The sequence below is a fragment of the Notolepis coatsorum genome (assembly GCF_963971535.1).
Source record: "Notolepis coatsorum genome assembly, chromosome: 18".
Taxonomy (NCBI): Eukaryota; Metazoa; Chordata; class Actinopteri; order Aulopiformes; family Paralepididae; genus Notolepis; species Notolepis coatsorum.
The window spans coordinates 68,963,159-68,980,568 of record NC_140182.1 but is presented as its reverse complement, the minus strand read 5'-3'; positions in this window follow the sequence as shown (position 1 = coordinate 68,980,568).

Here is a 17,410-nt window from a genome sequence, read left to right as displayed (position 1 = left end):
GTTTTGGTTGAGCTTATATGACGTACGTCGTCTGACGTATCCAACTACCTCATTGTGTATATCATGCCAGTTAGGGTACCTTGTCTATACTGCACCTTGTGTATACTGTTTACTTTTACTCTTACTCATATTATATATTCAGATTCAAATTCTGTATTGCCTATATTGTAGCGTATAATATAATCAATAAAGACCCTCATATATGCACCTTTGTTTATTGTTGTTTATTGTTTATTTTTCTCATATGTTTATATTGAGAGTTAATTATACAGTTTACACTGTTTATTTTTCTCATATCTTTATATTCAGATCTAATTGTATTGCCTATATTTACGTCTTTCTTCTATTACCCTGCCCATACCTGTACCCCCCCCCCCCCCCATGCTGCTATGACACCCAAATCTCCCCAAGGGGATCAATAAAGGATTATATCATCTTATCTTATCCCACACTGAGCCTCTGATTTTAATGATCCCACACCGTACCTCGTACAATTCATCTGAGCTACATCGTATTTCTCACTATCCTTTTTGTTGTGACAAGTTGTCGCAACACCTTTTTCGGCGGCCGTTCAGGCGGTTAAAACCAGCCTCCCGAAATCTTGCCGTGGTCGTCCGTCGTTGGGGAAAGCAGGGGGAGATCTGCATGTGTGGGCTGGTAACATCATTCAGGTTCGCTCATTATTTTCCAATCTCCATAATTCGTCCCGTTCCCTGTGTTGTTCCTCCACGGTCATTCTCGTTCCCTCGCTCCCCTCCCACGGGTGTCCTTGCTCAATAATTGTCATTAATTGATTGACAGCTCTGATAGACCCAACTAACCCCGGTTCTGCTCTCATGTCTATGTTTTAAATGAGAGCTTGTACATCCACTGACCTTGTCCGCCCGTCAGCTGTCAGCGAATGTGAAGCCTATTGCAGAGGGTATGTCTTACCTTAGCGAAGCAGACCGTCTTAAATAAATCACTGCGACTGTCCTGCAAGTCTTTTTCATTTTTTATTATAATTTCCTTTTGGTCGTCATTGTGTCACATTGTTCCTTAAAAAGCTGAACTAAAGTTCACTCGAAACTTTCATCAATGGAGATCTAGAGCATCATCGTAGTATTCCTCCCCATAACAATAATACAATTACTCTGTATCTGGACTTATGCATTGCAACAACATCATTATGTATCAATTTAGTTAGCTGTTAAATTAGGCGTGTGTGCATAGTTGTGTACAGTTAAGTATTCTTAACTATTTCACATAGTTGATTATTGGATTGTATATTGGAGCTTGTCTTGTGTGTGTGTGTGTGTGTGTGTGTGTGTGTGTGTGTGTGTGTGTGTGTGTGTGTGTGTGTGTGTGTGTGTGTGTGTGTGTGTGTGTGTGTGTGTGTGTGTGTGTGTGTGTGTGTGTGTGTGTGTGTGTGTGTGTGTGTGTGTGTGTGTGTGTGTGTGTGTGTACTAGTCCAAGTCTCTAGTCTTTTGTCATGTTTACTTTTAATGTTATATGTTATGATGTATTATATCTATGTGTGTAGTTAGTACTTTTTCCTGTTTACTTGTAATGCCATGTTATGATGTAAGTATTATGTCTGTGTGTGTACTAGTCCTTTGTCATGTTTACTTGTAATGTCCTGTTATGATGTAAGTATTATGTCTGTGTATGTGTGCTAGTACTGTGGCCTGTTTACTTGTAATGTCATGTTATGATGTAAGTATTATATCTATGTGTGTACTAGTCCTTTGTCATGTTTACTTGTAATGCTATATGTTATGATGTAAGTATTGTGTTGCACGGTCACAATCTACGTTTTTTGTGGACCCCAGGAAGTATAGCTATGCTGTAGCTAAAATCTACTTCATATAATTTCCTTTTACAGTTTTTATCTTTTAGTCAAATTATGTCAACTTCAGCTTAGGAAGTGAGGGGGGAAGAAATAGCCCCCCTCCCCCTCTCCTAAGTCTGATTAAAAAGGATCTAAGAGCCTACTGTTAAGTATTTCAGTCGTTCACACATACTGTATGCTTTGAGCTCTGGTTAACATAGGCTTGAAGAACCTCAGTCTATATAGACCTTGCGAACAGCAGGGCGCTCCGTTTCACCTCAAAATTGTAATTTCTCTAAATGCACGTCAGGTTATGTAAATAACTGCGTTCGCCGCGGTTTAAATGAGACAAATCAAAACCCACTCCCCTTTGACGGGCTTCCAAGAGAATAGTTTGTTCCCCCTTTCCCAAAAGCACGGTTAACAAAATGTATCACAGAGGCAAAAACTGCGAGGGGGGGGGGGAGATTAAGGAGTGATCTCTTGTACCTCGTTCCTGTTTAGTTCTATTTATGATTCCTTTTGTGCTTTATTTGGCGTTCCAAAGAGAGAGCTAAACATTTCACTACGTGAAAATAAGCTTTAATAGTTTAAAGTGTACAAACCCCCCCCCTCCTTATTGAATGCTGAGCCACCACTGAAACAGGGCTCTGTGCTCCTCCGTACTCTGTTTCCATGCGTGTAAGTGCTAAGCACATAATGTCTGACATTCTTCCAGGGTGTTTTGGTTTGGGAGGCTGCCAGGCCCAGTTTTGCACCTCTTTGCAGTCCCAGCTTGATGTAGTGTGAATAACATTCAGACATACACACACGCCCTCATTAGCATTCATCCAGAGAAGCAATGCAGCGCACACCCCTCTGCTCTGGGGGTGGCATTTGGCAAGGGCCAAGTACACCTGGCAAGAAAACTCTCTGTCTGGCCCCAGTGCTTCATCTGTTTTTCACCAAAACATGTTTTGTGGAAGGTTTTATAAAAAATGTTGACACAGACACTGTGTGCGTTTAATTAATCTGTACTGTAGGTAGAGTTGTATTACAGTTGAGGTTGTCTTATGGAGGTCTGGCACCACTTTACAATGTAAAGTGTCTGATGTGATACAGTAGCCTACTGTGTGGGAGTGATACAAAAATATTAAATAAATGTAGCGTTGTGATTAAGCTAATGATTAAATGAGAGAACGGTCCTTTAGAATGAGTACGTGGCCCTCCGACGGTCTGGCGTACAAGGGCTTCTCACTCAGAGGCATGGAGCTGTCAGCCTGTAGGCCTGGAGCAAACAGTAGCTATGTGAAAAGGCTTGGCAAGGAGGACATGCACGTTCTCCAGATCGGAGTCTGTGGGTCTGCTACTCTGTGTAACAGACTAACAGTCCCTCCTGTCTCTTGATTGTTGTCTGTGGCTGCTGTGAGTCTGCTACTCTGTTTAACAGTCCCTCCTGTCTCTTGATTGTTGTCTGTGGCTGCTGTGAGTCTGCTACTCTGTTTAACAGTCCCTCCTGTCTCTTGATTGACACATCCATTTTGTTACATGATCTTTAACACCGTTGCTCAGATATCTTTCCTTTTCTTTTTGGTTGCTGCAATCTGACTATCTCGTCACAGCGGTAGTGAGTGACAAACTGACAATCCATGTAGTTATTGAAGATTTTCATTCAAACTCAGTTTCCCTCAATTACCGTCACGCCATACAGAAATAACCAAAAAACACAGCATATAAAATCATAACAAAGATACCACAAGATGAGGCAAAGAGCAAGGATAACTAAAGTCAACTAAAACACGTACAACTTGATTGACAAAGGTTGGACATCAAGGTGTTAAAACTTCTGCAACGGAGGGCAGAATCTCAAGCTTTAAGGACTGTTAAGGACTAAGGGGCATCATAGCAAAATGCAGCTTTACCCTGTTCAAAGCAAACTCTGGGGACCTTAAGAACCAGCCAGTCACAGAAACAGGTTCTATAGGTTCCAAGATTCCATTCCAATAATGATGTAGTATAAGGAGGCAGCTTACCAAATTTACAAAAAAATAGATAGAAATACAAGCCCCCTTATAATAGCCTATAACAGCTATGGCTAAAACCAGTGATGCCACAGATTACTTGTAAAAATAATCTGATTACTGATTACTCCTTTAAAAAGTAATCTAGTTACTTTACTGATTACTTGATTATCAAAGTAACTTAGTTACTTTGAAAGTAACTAGGTTACGAAGTCGTCGTCGTTCCCCCTGCTGCTGCCACAACATAAGAATGACAACAGTTTTTTTTCTGTGTAAACATGTGTGTGTGGCTGTGTGCGTGCGTGCGCGAGTGCACGTCCCATCTCCGGTCTAGCTGACTGTACCCCTGGCTCTCTTATCATCAGCATTATGAGATAGTAACTAAATAGTAACACACAGCCACTTGGAAAAGTAACTGTAATCAGATTACTGGCTTGTAAAAAGTAAGTAAGTTAGATGACTATTTACTGAAAAAGTTATCAGATTAGAGTAACTAGTTACTTAGTAACTAGTTACTGGCATCACTGTCGGGGAGATAGCGTGAACCTCTGCACGTGTTACGCTCTCCCAGTGAAACTCCCAGTTGTCGGCTGGCAACTCCACGTGTATCGGAGGAGGCATGTGGTAGTCTACACCCTCCCCAGTCCGACAGTAGGGCAGCGCAACGACCCGAAGATAATTGGCATAACGACGATTGGGGATGGGAGAAAAGATAGAAAGGCAAAAACATGAATTAATTAACGAATTAAATAATAATATAATATAAAATAATAAAGTATAGCAAAAGGATAGTACCTTTTACAGGACTAGCCAATGAGACAAGCCCCAGATTAGAGTAACTAATTACTTAGTAACTAGTTACTGGCATCACTGGCTAAAACAGGTCAAATGAGAATAATTTCCACTAAAGGCCAAGACAGGGTAGTTTGTCAACCATGCCTCTAATAAAGCAACATGTTATGTCTTAGGTCCAAAGAAATACTACTACAATTCATAGTCGAGATATGAAGGTCATTTCCAGTAACATTTTCTACACTTTTCTCAAGGCTTATCCAGTGAATGTATTCCCCTAGCTGAGAGGAAAGAAATGCCATGGCAGTTGGCTAATGAAGACCTCTTTTAAGTTTATCTTTGTCAATTGTCAAATATTTGAGTGTATGAAGTGGTGTGATGAGGTGCAGTGACAGATATTTGAAGGGATTTTAACTCATTTGAGCAAATTACATGCTTAACTGGCCCAAGATAATCTGTCATCCAAAGCTTCTGTCTCTGCCTCTCCCTCTCTCCCCCTGTCCTCCACTCTATCTCCTAGCCTCCTACGTGGCACAAGAGCAGCTTAGAATAGTGGGATTTAGAGCACAAAAGCCTACCCTGAATAGAACGAAGGCCTTAGAGAAATTAATTGCTTCTAACAAACAGCATGACTGCTAGCATGTTTTGTGCACCATTCTTATCAGCCACCCGAGATGGAGCGTGGAGGACCGGTCTTGAAGGTGTGAACTTAGGTTCCGCTGAAATAGTTTTTCTCTCTTCTCCCTCTTAATTTCACACTAAGACTAAATCGGGCGAAGGATTCACATTGTTTTTATTGACACCTAATGAATGAGTCTCACTATGTAATCTCTTTAATTGGCATGTACATTATAATCATAATAAAGGAGCGAATTAGCTATTCTGTATGAATATTCAATTGATACAAGAGACACTTGATATTAGATTTACATCCGTTGAGATTTTAATTATAAAAACGTTGGCTGTTTGTTTCTACGAATAAATGGATATTTGTGAAACACATCATCTCCCTGCACAGGCCATGTCCACACGTACATGGATAATTCTGAAAATGTCTTCAAAGAAATGCCAGTCCACACCAACAGCGCCTTAGAAAATCTCTCCTTCCACACAACAACGCAAAAATGCTCACATGAACTGACCTGATGGCAGGCTGCAGGGAGCTCTCCCTGGTCCTGATTACATAGAAAATACTGCGTTTTCAAAAATATCCCCATGTGGTCAGGGGCCATTGATCATGATGCTAGCGTTTTCCAAAGGCTAGTGACCACAGCTCTTAACTACAGTAGCCTACGTTCATCTGAATCCCATTCACTATCGGCTCACTATCCTGTCATAAAAAAGACCAAAATGTCTTTGTAATAGTATTGCAATTACTATTTTCTTTCATGCAGTTTTATTCCCATAGCATGAACGCACATATGAGGACAGTGATTGTGGATTCGAGCTCTAGTCACAGCATTAAAGTATAATAGTGAGGGAAAAGCAAGCAAGCAGGATAACAGGGCTGGTTTACAATGAACAGAGAAATATTACGCGGTCAGCTTACCAGAATCTGCCCTCAAAGTCTCCGGTCAGGGCGGGCAGTATCTCTGGGCTCTCCTGGGGCGGCGTGACCGCGGAGGCGGTCAATATGATATTAGGTTCAGGTTAATTCAGTCAGTCCGGTGACAAAACACACTACTGGCAAAACAAGAGTTCATGGGTCTTCCTCAGTGTGCACAGTAGATGCTCTTTGTGGCATCGGCGTCTCACCGTCATTTCCGTGCCATCGGTTCCTCCTCGATCTTTCCTCAAGTTTCAAGTTTGTTTATTATTTGTCGGTGAAATGCTTGGTTCTGTATGAGCCCTTGAGAGTGTGTTTCATACAGTAAAGAAGTAAATAAAAAAGTAAGTAAAAGAGGAATATACAATACAATATACAATCTAAAGTACAATCTAAGTACAATGAGTAAACAGTGAGGTACAAATGCAGACAATGAGGCACACAATTTAAGGTAAGGTGCAAATGCAAATGAGGTATGAATGTAGTGCAAATCTCTTTAATTAGGGTGATCAAACGTCCTCTTTTGCCCGGACATGTCCTCTTTTCACACCTTATCCGTTTTTATAAATGCATGAAAATGTCCGGGTTTCAAAGACCTGCAGTGTGTAAAAAGACGCTCGCCTGACATATTGTCATGTGCCGTCGGTTCCTCCTCGATCCCAGGCAACAGGCACTCGACCTGAGCCTGGAGCACTGCAGACTAGACAGGCGCCGAAGGGGTCTGCTGAAACAGCACCCCGGTGGAAGGGGCGTATGCTGGCATTGTTGTGCACCATGTCACAGCCTCCAAAAAAAAAAAAAAAAAAAACAGACTCTCTAGAGGGGTCGAGGCAGAGAAGGCTGACACGATTGGCAGACGTCGTGAAACGTGCAGGGGCACACTCAAGCGGCCTACACCGAGAGTTGACTCCGCTCCAACACACCAGGGAACCAACCACCCCCTTGGTTCAAACATGAGGTGGTTGTTCCTATAACCCCTCAAGAAAAAACTCCAAAACACACCTGTGGGTATACACTGGCTATACCGCAGTACAAGTGTTTCAGTTTTCAAACAGGGGTTATCCCAGGCCTTTCGGACCGGGCCCGGCGGACCGGGACGTATACAGGGATGCCAGAGGAGTTCCATAAGAATCACCTCAACAGCCCCCTCCCAGCCATGCTTAAGCAGGAGAAGAGAGGGGCGAAAAGAATGGAGAAGGACCAGGCCCCCTTAGCGCAGCGCAAGGTACAACACAACATGGACCAAGCAACAGTGAGGGGTAATACGTAGTAATCATAACCACGAACATCTCCATAACATCAAACCCTGCAACACCCGGGCCGACCCGGCATTTTTCCCCCTGAAAAAAGCACAAGTCCCTCAGGGTACCAGAACAGCAGATCTGCGTCCCCGGCGGACAACGGGTTAACTGACCTGGACCGGCGCGACCAGAATCAGTCCCGTGCCCTGATCATGCCGACATCCCCAACACTAGGAGGGGGGTAGGTACGCGTGTCGATCCAAAACATTATAGAGGACGCCACCCAGACGGTCCCTTCCGTACCGCGCTCGGTGACCCACCCCAAGGGCGTGAGACCCCTCTACCTATGCTTTGATCTATTCCGTTAACATCCCCCAGATATGAACGAGAATTTGTCGAGACAAACCTAGTAAACTGGCGCTCGGAAGAGACAAACTCCAGCCCAGTTGCCCCATAAAAACGCTGTTTCAATGATGAGCAACCAAGGCGCGCAAGCCCATGCGTGATCCCTATCAGAAGCACCCAGGGCCAGCACTATGTACACGTCGAGACCCAAAACACATCAATGGATAGTCTAACAAGACACCAGATACCGTTCCTCCAAGCCGCCTGGGAGAACGACAAGAAGCCGCTTTTTTATTTTTCATTTTCTACAGAAAAGAAAAAAATACGGACATGGGTCCCATGCAACGCGGCTGAGGGAAAACACCACCTCGTCAACCATACTTCATAAGAGGGGACGGGGAGCGAGGTACCCCTATGACAGGGGGAAACCCATGACTCAACAGACCTTTAAGGCGAGGAGTCAGGGAACTCCCTAACAATACCCTGTCAACCTGCTCCATAAAAGAGAGGACGGGGACCCCCAGAGAGACTTCCCACGTGAGCAATAGATTGAAAAGACATATTGCAACATTGAGCTATGTAACAATTGGATTAGGACTCTCTGAGGAGGAGGCTCTGAAACTCTGAGGAGGCTCCCTCACTGAGAGGGAGACTCTGAACTCACAGAGGAGGCTCTGAACTCCCAGGGGAGAAGACTCTGAAACACCCTGAGGAGGAGGCTCTGACCCAATACACACACTACCAGTAGGGAGTAGAGCAGAAGAACAAACGTCTCTACTGCGTTGCATCACCCACCAAGCTCAATATACATACAACAGAGCAGAACTTCTTTTTAAGTTCTACTCACCTTGACAATCTGAGGAGGAGGCTCTGAAACTCTGAGGAGGCTCCCTCACTGGGAGGGAGGGTCTGAACTCACAGGAGGCTCTGAAACTCCCTGAGGAGGAGGCTCTGAACGCTCTGAAACGTCCTGTAACAGAGGTCCATAACATGGAGCCTGAATAACCCACGGAAGTCTTACCAATAGACACACGCCCAGTGACGTACTCTATAGCGGGGGAATTTCCGTGGTCCACCGCCCAATATGCATGGCGTGGGACCAGGAAACTCCCTCCCCCCCCCCCCCCTACCCTGTAACGTGCTGATCCAGCAACGTGACAGGAAGCCCGAAGGACAGGGGTTTTTAACCCCTGACCAATCAGAAAAAGGGGAGGAAGGTTTACCAGTTCACCCCTTTATGACCCCTCACCCCTGATACGATGTAATGACAAAGTAGAGCCATGACACCAGTCATAGCATGCTACATGAAGCGTTTCAGCTTCACATAGACTCATGTGCGAAACCTGCCATCTGATTTTTACAAAGAAAAACACAGACCCAGAGAGGGCCCCTTTAAGAGCCCCAGTACCAGACTTACACATGTGACTTCTGTAGGCCAACACCTAACCCAGTTGTAGATCTTAACGACACACACAACCCTTCATCACAACAAAAAAGGCAAACGTACACTCTCACTACCGTAAGAGGAACGCCGTTTTTCATAACGAGAGAAGACACAAGTCCTCGATTATGTATTGGCCACAGGCCTTGCTAAGTCACATGATAGCGACCAAAACAATCTTTTCCCTAGGAAAAAATCGTTTTCTCAAGCAGGAGCACAACCCCAGCAGAAGCTGAGGGATTACACCGTATCCCCACAAACATAGTGAAACAATATATTGTAAACAAAACATGTTTGAGAGGAGGGGGGAAAGCCCCAGGGAAACCGGGGGGAAATCACCCCTCCCCACCTTACCCTTGATACGACCAGGTTGAACAGGTACTGCCCTGTTAATATGTGAACACGCTACCTGTTTATTGTCATCACAGGCTGAGAGAAGGACTCACCCCTCGATCATATGTCACTGAGCATAGCTTTGCAGGGTTAGTAACCCAACTAGTTTTGAGCTCAACTTAACTAACGTTACATAAACACACAAGTTCTCATCACAACCAAACCAGTACATTTTTACTCACGTAAAAAACAACGCCGATTTTCTAGGTAGAGATAAACTATACCAGCGACAAGACAATTCACACACAACACATGTCGTATCCCCAATGTAGTGCAGCAACATACGTTTTGGAAAACATTGTTATTACAAAACATTTAGTAGGGAAGGAAAGAAGAGGCGTTAAGCGTCCAGAAGGACTCCTACCTACACCCTGAGCACAGGCTGAGAGGACTGCAAACACTGGTTAACGGCGACAGCCGGAGTCGAACCCGGTGTCTCTTGCGTTGGTGACGAGGGCAATGTCCGCTGCGCCACCCAGCCGCTACGTTCTCCATGTTGACGAAGTCCTCGCTGGCAGGGCACACGGTGTACGGCCGACTAACATCCTCTGTCAAAGATGACGTCGTAGTCAGAGTGTTAAGGCTTGTTATTCTCACGGCAATGTTCAACAGTGTAGCATTAAGCTAACAGCCAACTCAGGCCGACTGATAGCAACAAGTTAACGTTCCTAGTCTAGTGAACGCAACGAGCTAGCGCCGCAGCTAACAGCTAACTGGCTAACAGGTAGGCCACCCAGCTAGCACGCAAGCTAAGCAGCTATTACCTGAACTGTACACAAGAACATAATAAGCCACACTTCAGACAGGCCGCTGTCTGACTCCCTCCTCATCCTAAGAGAGAAGAGAAAAAGAAAAGTAAACACAGTTTTCAGAACGGTGATTTAACAGACATACAGCGGAGTCTGCACAATTCCCTTACGGGCTGTAGCCGGCTTGAGCGTGGATCTTCTGATAACGAATATCCAAACCCACTTTCCCTTGTGTTTAGGGTTTAACTTTCAATTTGAAAGATGGGGCCTTCACGGGACAGAGAAGAAATCCGCTCGTCCAGAGACCCCGGGTTTTAACCACAGATCTCGGTCACAGCCCACTAGATTGACTACCGTGGGCTTCAAACCAGGACCCTCCCTCTGCCGCCTAAGAGGCAGAACAAAGGATACTAGTCTGCACAAATTTCGTAAATTGTGCAGCTAATTCTCCCATAGCAACACAACTGGCACTCGCGTAGCAAAATCATCACTCACCCAGAGGAAGCTAGCTTCTTACAACAGCCGATGCCCCTCCTGCACAGTCCAGCTGTAGAACCGGAGGTTCAATAACTATCCAGCCGCAGCATGGAGGACCGCAGGTGGGGATTAGACCAGCGACGCAAGCCCCTAATACGAAAATACCGGTGGAGGTCAGAATGATCATCATCTTTCAGACACCCCAGTGGCGAAGACATTATCGCCGTATTTTCTCGAAAATAGTGAGAGAGAAAACAAAGATATAATGTCAACGTAGCTCCTTGATCTTCTACTTTCTTCAAAAAATTCAGCAAACTTTAAAGTGTGGTACTTGCAGGCACTCAACATGGTGAAAATTGAAGAAGGAGCTGATGGTATGGCCACACCCCCGCTTATGTAGGCAGCGGATGGGGGTGTGGCCAGACAGATGATGGTATTAAAGGTACATGTGAGAATTTATTTCAGTTCAATACTGGATATGAAGAGTATTGCAATATGACGCTGAGCAGAGCTATACGATAATATAACTACAGCCCTCAGATTGTCATATACTTTGCTGTCATGAGCATTTAATGTTGCGTACGCTTCCTGGGCTTTTCCCTCAAGCACACGCTGGATAAGCAACGTCCACTTATCTCTAGGTCAGTCCAGTTCCTTGGCAATTTTCTCAAAGACTGAAAGAACGAGGTCACATCATCTTGATTAAACTTTTGCATGAGGCTGAGACAACTTGAACGCTTGAAACAGGTCTCGTACTTCCACTTACAGCGCACACTGTAGAGTACTATTATTATGTCTAACCCTTTCCTCCTCTAATGCCACCTTTGCCATCTCCTGTTGAAGTTCTCGCTCCCTTACCCTCTGCTCTTGCTCTCTCCTTCTCCTTTACCCTCTGTTTGTGCTCTCTCTCTCTCCCTCTCTTTTGCTCTCAATTCATGTTCTCTCATCTCGTGTTCTTTGGTCCTCATCTCATGTCCTCTTTTCCTCTCCTGCATGAGGTCAGGCAGGTGTAACGCTGCAATGAGAAATTCCACCATCTCTAGTTTTTTAAGTCTCTGGGCCTAACTCTACCTCGAAGCGATGAGCTGTGTCTAGTGTCTTTTTACACTTACGCAACTTAGTGTGCCCCAAAATACTTCCACGCTTCCACATCAAAGGTTGCCATGGTTACGCGCTACTTTTTTAAACTACTCACCACCTTAAACCAGATAGGGCAAAACTCACACAAAGCTACGGAAGAAAGAATAGCCAGGTACTGTACCACCACAGCATTTACACATCTGCATTTACTTCATTAAAACCTTTATCCTAAAGCACCCAGCTCCACATCCACCCATTTACACATGGAGGAATACCATTGAGACTTTCTACTCCCTAATGCGCTTGATGGCAGGAGTGTCATTTGAAGTAGCAGGGACAGTTGGTGCAGACAGCGTCCTTGTGTTGAGCTCAATGTCTGCTGTGCATAATCTCCATACTGTCTTGAATTAACTTCTAGAGAGGAGCAGATTCATTTTCAGATAAAAATGTCTACAGCCACATGCATGCAGCCAGAGTCCTTATACCATAACGTACTCTGTCAGCTGCATAAAATCTAAATCAGATCAGAATCATAAAGGTATTTATTGCCAAGTAGTTTTCACATACAAGGAATTTGATTTGGTCATTTTCGGTGCAACATTAAATGAACGGACAGACAATAACGGACAGATAATAAAATAAAAAGGTTGAATAAAATAAAATGGGATATAAACTTAATTAAATAGAAGCACAATAGAATATAGTATAGGGGGTGACAGTGGCTCGGGAGGTAGAGCAGTCATCTGGTAATCCTGAGGTTGCTGGTTCGATTCCCGCTCCTCCCGGGCGGCGTGTTGAAGTGTTCTTGAGCAAGACACTTAACTAACTGCTTCCGATGAGCAGGTTGGCACCTTGCATGGTTGCCTCCGCCATTGGTGTGTGAATGTGTGAGTGAATGGGTAAAATGTGAGGAACAAATTGTAAAACACTTTGGATAAAAGCGCTATATAAATGCAGCCATTTACCATATTATAGTTATAATTATAAAGTAAAAAATTGGCCAATTGTGCAAGATGTGGTCAAGTATATACACTAATTAGAATAGTATACTAGAATAGTATACTACTACTAATCCACTTAATTGGGTTACATTCCAGCATGTGAAGAGATTTGACTGAAACACAATAATAAACTTGGAGGATACTGGCATGGTGCTCCACAGTCTGAGCCCATTGTTGTGAGCTCTCCTGTCCAGCGTTGTCCAGACAGTTGTCCCGACAGAGACGGGGGGAGTTGAGACATTTGGCCAATTTTTTACACAGCATAATACAGGCACAATGAGACTCACATGTTGATATAGAACGAACGTGATAGCCAGCTATAAATCAAATGTCCCAATGTGATTTATTGAGCGAGAGGGACAAGAACGTTGTATATGCAACAAGTTGAGCTGCCTGAGTTTGGAGCTAATATCTTAATCACAATCGTCAGGGGTCTAAAGGTACAGTATATGGTGACACGTGACATTGTACATCCAATTTGGTATTCATTCATTTTGTCATTAGCTTGTCTACTTTGTAGGCACATAAAACCTTCTTGGTCTGAACTTTTTTCAGGTGGAAACCACACAGCTATTCCATTGCCCTGATGTATAGATTTGCCCAAATCGTTATCTCATTATAACAAAATATTTTTTTGTTATAAAAAGATATTTATCTTGTTAAATCAAGATATTTTCTTGTTATAACGAGAAGTTCCTTATAATGAAAAAAACATTCTTAACGTTAGCAATGTTCATTAGCCAAGCTAACATTGTACAACATTATTAACATTAGCAACGTATGTTAGCCAAGCTAACATTATACGTTATTATTAACATAAGCAAAGTATATTAGCCAAGCTATAACATTATACAACGTTATTGACATTAGCAACGTGGGGCGGCTAAGTGGCACAGTGGGCAAGGCGCTCGCCACTAACGCAGGAGATGCTGGGTTCGAGCCCAGCTCTCAGCGTTGCTACCAGCTTGGCTGGTCGTTCATACTAACACAATTGGCAGTGTTAGGGGTGGGAAAGCTGGTGGGTGGGGATTGGACGTTGTGGACAGCGACTCCTACAGGTCGGTTGGTGCGCCTGTACAGCAGAATCTGGCAGTAACGGGGGCAGCATGAGCCTCCCACGCGTTACCCCTCGCCACTGAGAGATTGCGCTGTACAGGTGAAAAGATGCGACAGCTGCCTCCTCGTGTACCGGAGGGGACACGTGATGCAAGGCTTGTTCCTCACTGCAGCTGACCAGTGGGAGGCATAGTCCAGCAACGTTCGAGACAGGGGAGAGGAGAATTGAAGGGAGAATTGGTGAGGTGAAATTGGGATGGGAGGAAAGAAATTGAAAAATAAGGAGAAAAAGTGGATCAAAACATTAGCAACGTACGTTAGCCAAGCTCTATCAACGTTAGCAACGTACATTAGCCAAGCTAACATTATGCAACATTAGCAACGTAAGTCAGCCAATCTCTTATCAATGTTAGCAAATTATGCTAGCCAAGCTAACGTTATCAACGCTTTTTGTTTATATTTAGAAGTATGATATTTATACTTGGTCCTCAAAATGAATGGACTTGAATGAGGAGCCTGACATGTCGGTGGACTGGCGGTGTTGACAGACAGCAGTGGTCACTCACTTACTTGTAGATTACTTTAGATAGAGGTAAGACTGCACATTTTTTACCAGTTCTATTAACGTGAAATAAATGGTAAATGGACTGAATTTATATAGCGCTTTTATCCAAATGCCTCACATTCACTCACACATTCACACACCGACGGTGGAGGCAACCATGTTAGGTGCCAACCTGCTCATCGGAAGCAGTTTGGAGATTAAGGGCGGGATCCACAAAGAATGGATTGCACGGTGCTGCAGTGATTGATTGATTGATTGAACATTTTATTAACAGATTGCAGAATGGGTACAATACAGTACGGCTCAATACACACAATTGTTAAGGGGATGCAGACCAGAGAAAGACTTTCGTCTTGTTTACATCAGGGTCCCCCATTTTCAATTCATAATGAATTGTAAGTAAGGGTGCAATTAGCACTGTGCAATCCATTCTTTGTGGATCCCGCCCTAAGTGTCTCGCTCAAGGACACTTAGACACACTGCCGGCAGGAGCCGGAATCTAACCAGGAACCTTCCGATTACCAGGCAGCCGCTCTACCTCCTGAGCCACTGTTGCCCCATATATCCCTTTAACTGTCCAAGACCATTGGAATAGCACAATGTAAATTCTGTTTTAGGGTGGATTTACCTTTTAATGCTACCTGCTTTTCAACAGTCTAGCTCAGGGGTGGCCAACCAGTCAGAGACTAAGAGCCACAAAAATTACTGTGGTACCACAAAGAGCCACACCATATACCAGCGTTTCTCAAAATGTTTTATCAGTCACGGCACCCTTCCTGTGTTTATAGGTCCCACCCTCTGGCCTCTGAAGTTGCAAATTTTTTTTTATTTGGGCCTCACAGGGTTAAAAGTACCCTGTGAGACCCACGGTTGCAAAATTACAAAATCACCTTTAGCCATTTAAAAAAAGAATGTTTATTTAAAAAATGTTAAGCACATGTATAGTCAATTGGTCCTGTTGTTCAGCCTCACAATGCTATTTGATAGTAAATGTGTTTATATGTCCCACCCTCTGGCCTCTGAAGTTGCTAATGTCTTTTTAATTTGGGCCTCACAGGGTTAACCTCTTAAGCCCGAGATATACAGTAAAAGTGTATATTTTCAGCATTACGTTTGTTTACCAATTATTTTAACTGTTATTAGTGAAATATAAGATTATAGAAATCTCAGGGCATTGAGTCGGAAACCGGCGCATATTTACAGGAGGAAGTGGCACAGCCAAAAGTGAGTGTAGTCTTTTGAAGGAAGAGACTCAGGGCTTTCGAATTTCGAAAAAACTACCCTACCCAGCTCACCCCCTGTCAATCATCTGACTTCTGGATTTACTTTTTTATTTGCTCTTATTTTTTGGGGTTATCTCCCACAAACCTGAACGTTATTGCCATAAAACAGAATGCAGTTAGTTTCTCTACCTTTCTGTGAACGTCTTGCAAAAAACGGTGTTGCAATACGATGAAAAATGGTGGAGAAATGTACATTATAAAAAAGATGGCAGAAGTCAGTACTGTATCTACAAAACCTTCTGTTTAATCATCTTCCCTTTATTCATTTGCTTAGATTTTTCAGGGCTGGTCGATTTTAGCATGGTGTTATTCACAGTCAAAGATACCTTTTTTTAGTTTTTTTTTTATAAGTGATATTCTCCTTTGGTTCATTACAATTTACTCAAGCCTAATAACAGACACACTATTTCTGACACTGATCCATATGTCCCTATAGATTCAGATACCAAGAACATGCAAATGACCATTTAAATTTGTATAATGTTTATTCTACGTCCCTATGGAATGAGTGACAAAAAAAAATAAGTAAAAAAAGAAAATAAGTAAAAAAAATAAATAAGTACATTTTTTATTTAATTTTTTTATGGATGGAAAAGCCGCATATTGACGGGCAAAGAGCCGCATGCGAGCCGCAGGTTGGCCACCCCTGGTCTAGCTGGTGAGAGCCTGGAGACAAGTTTCATCATTAGAAAGCTATTAAATAACTATGCATAGAAGTGAAACCAGGGGAGAAATGGTACATCCCGTCCTCTCTTGGGCTATAATTGGACTCTCACAGCCCCTTACCAAAGGGCTCAAGAATGTCTACCTCAATAATGTGACCCGCCGACCATTCTGAATTTGACTTACAGAGGCCTCGGCTAAGTGGATTTTGCATATCGACGAATGAAATGCATCTTACTTACTCACTTACATACTCCTCTTCGTCCCCTATAGGACATACCGCTGCAATGAGATCTCTCCCTTGCATTTTGTCCTTGGCACCATGTTGTGCCTCTCTCTCTCTCTCTCTCTCTCTCTCTCTCTCTCTCTCTCTCTCTCTCTCTCTCTCTCTCTCTCTCTCTCTCTCTCTCTCTCTCTCTCGCTCTCTCCACAATGGGTTCATCTTGTCCATGTCCAGGCTCCTCTGTCACAGTTCTGCGCCAGGTGGTTCTTTCGCCCGGTGGTGTCCGTCTTAAAGGCGATTCAGCCACAGCAGTCTGAATCGGCGTGGCGGGGATTTCTTCTGTGATGTTCCGGCTACCTGTGTTTCCTGTGTACAGTCGGCGGTTGGATGATTTCACTCCACCCAAAAATATACAGCGTATTCGAGAGGCATCCGTTGTGGGGAAAACGTCCATCGCTCGCCAACTCTCTGAAGCACACACACAGCGGAACAGACTTGACGTTACCGTCGTACAGGTCCAGCTTCACTTTAAGGCTGCAGCGTTTGGACCTCCATATGGAGCGGAGTTGGGAGAAGGCACCCTGAGCCTTTCCCAGCTTTGCTTTCATGTCGTTTTGGACCCTGCTGTCCTCGCTGATGAGGCTGAAATACACCGGTGGAGCCAAATTCGTGTCATAACCACGGCTGTATAATTACACAACAAGTGCTCCTTTCATTGCCGTGTTTTCACATTTGGAAGGCGTGA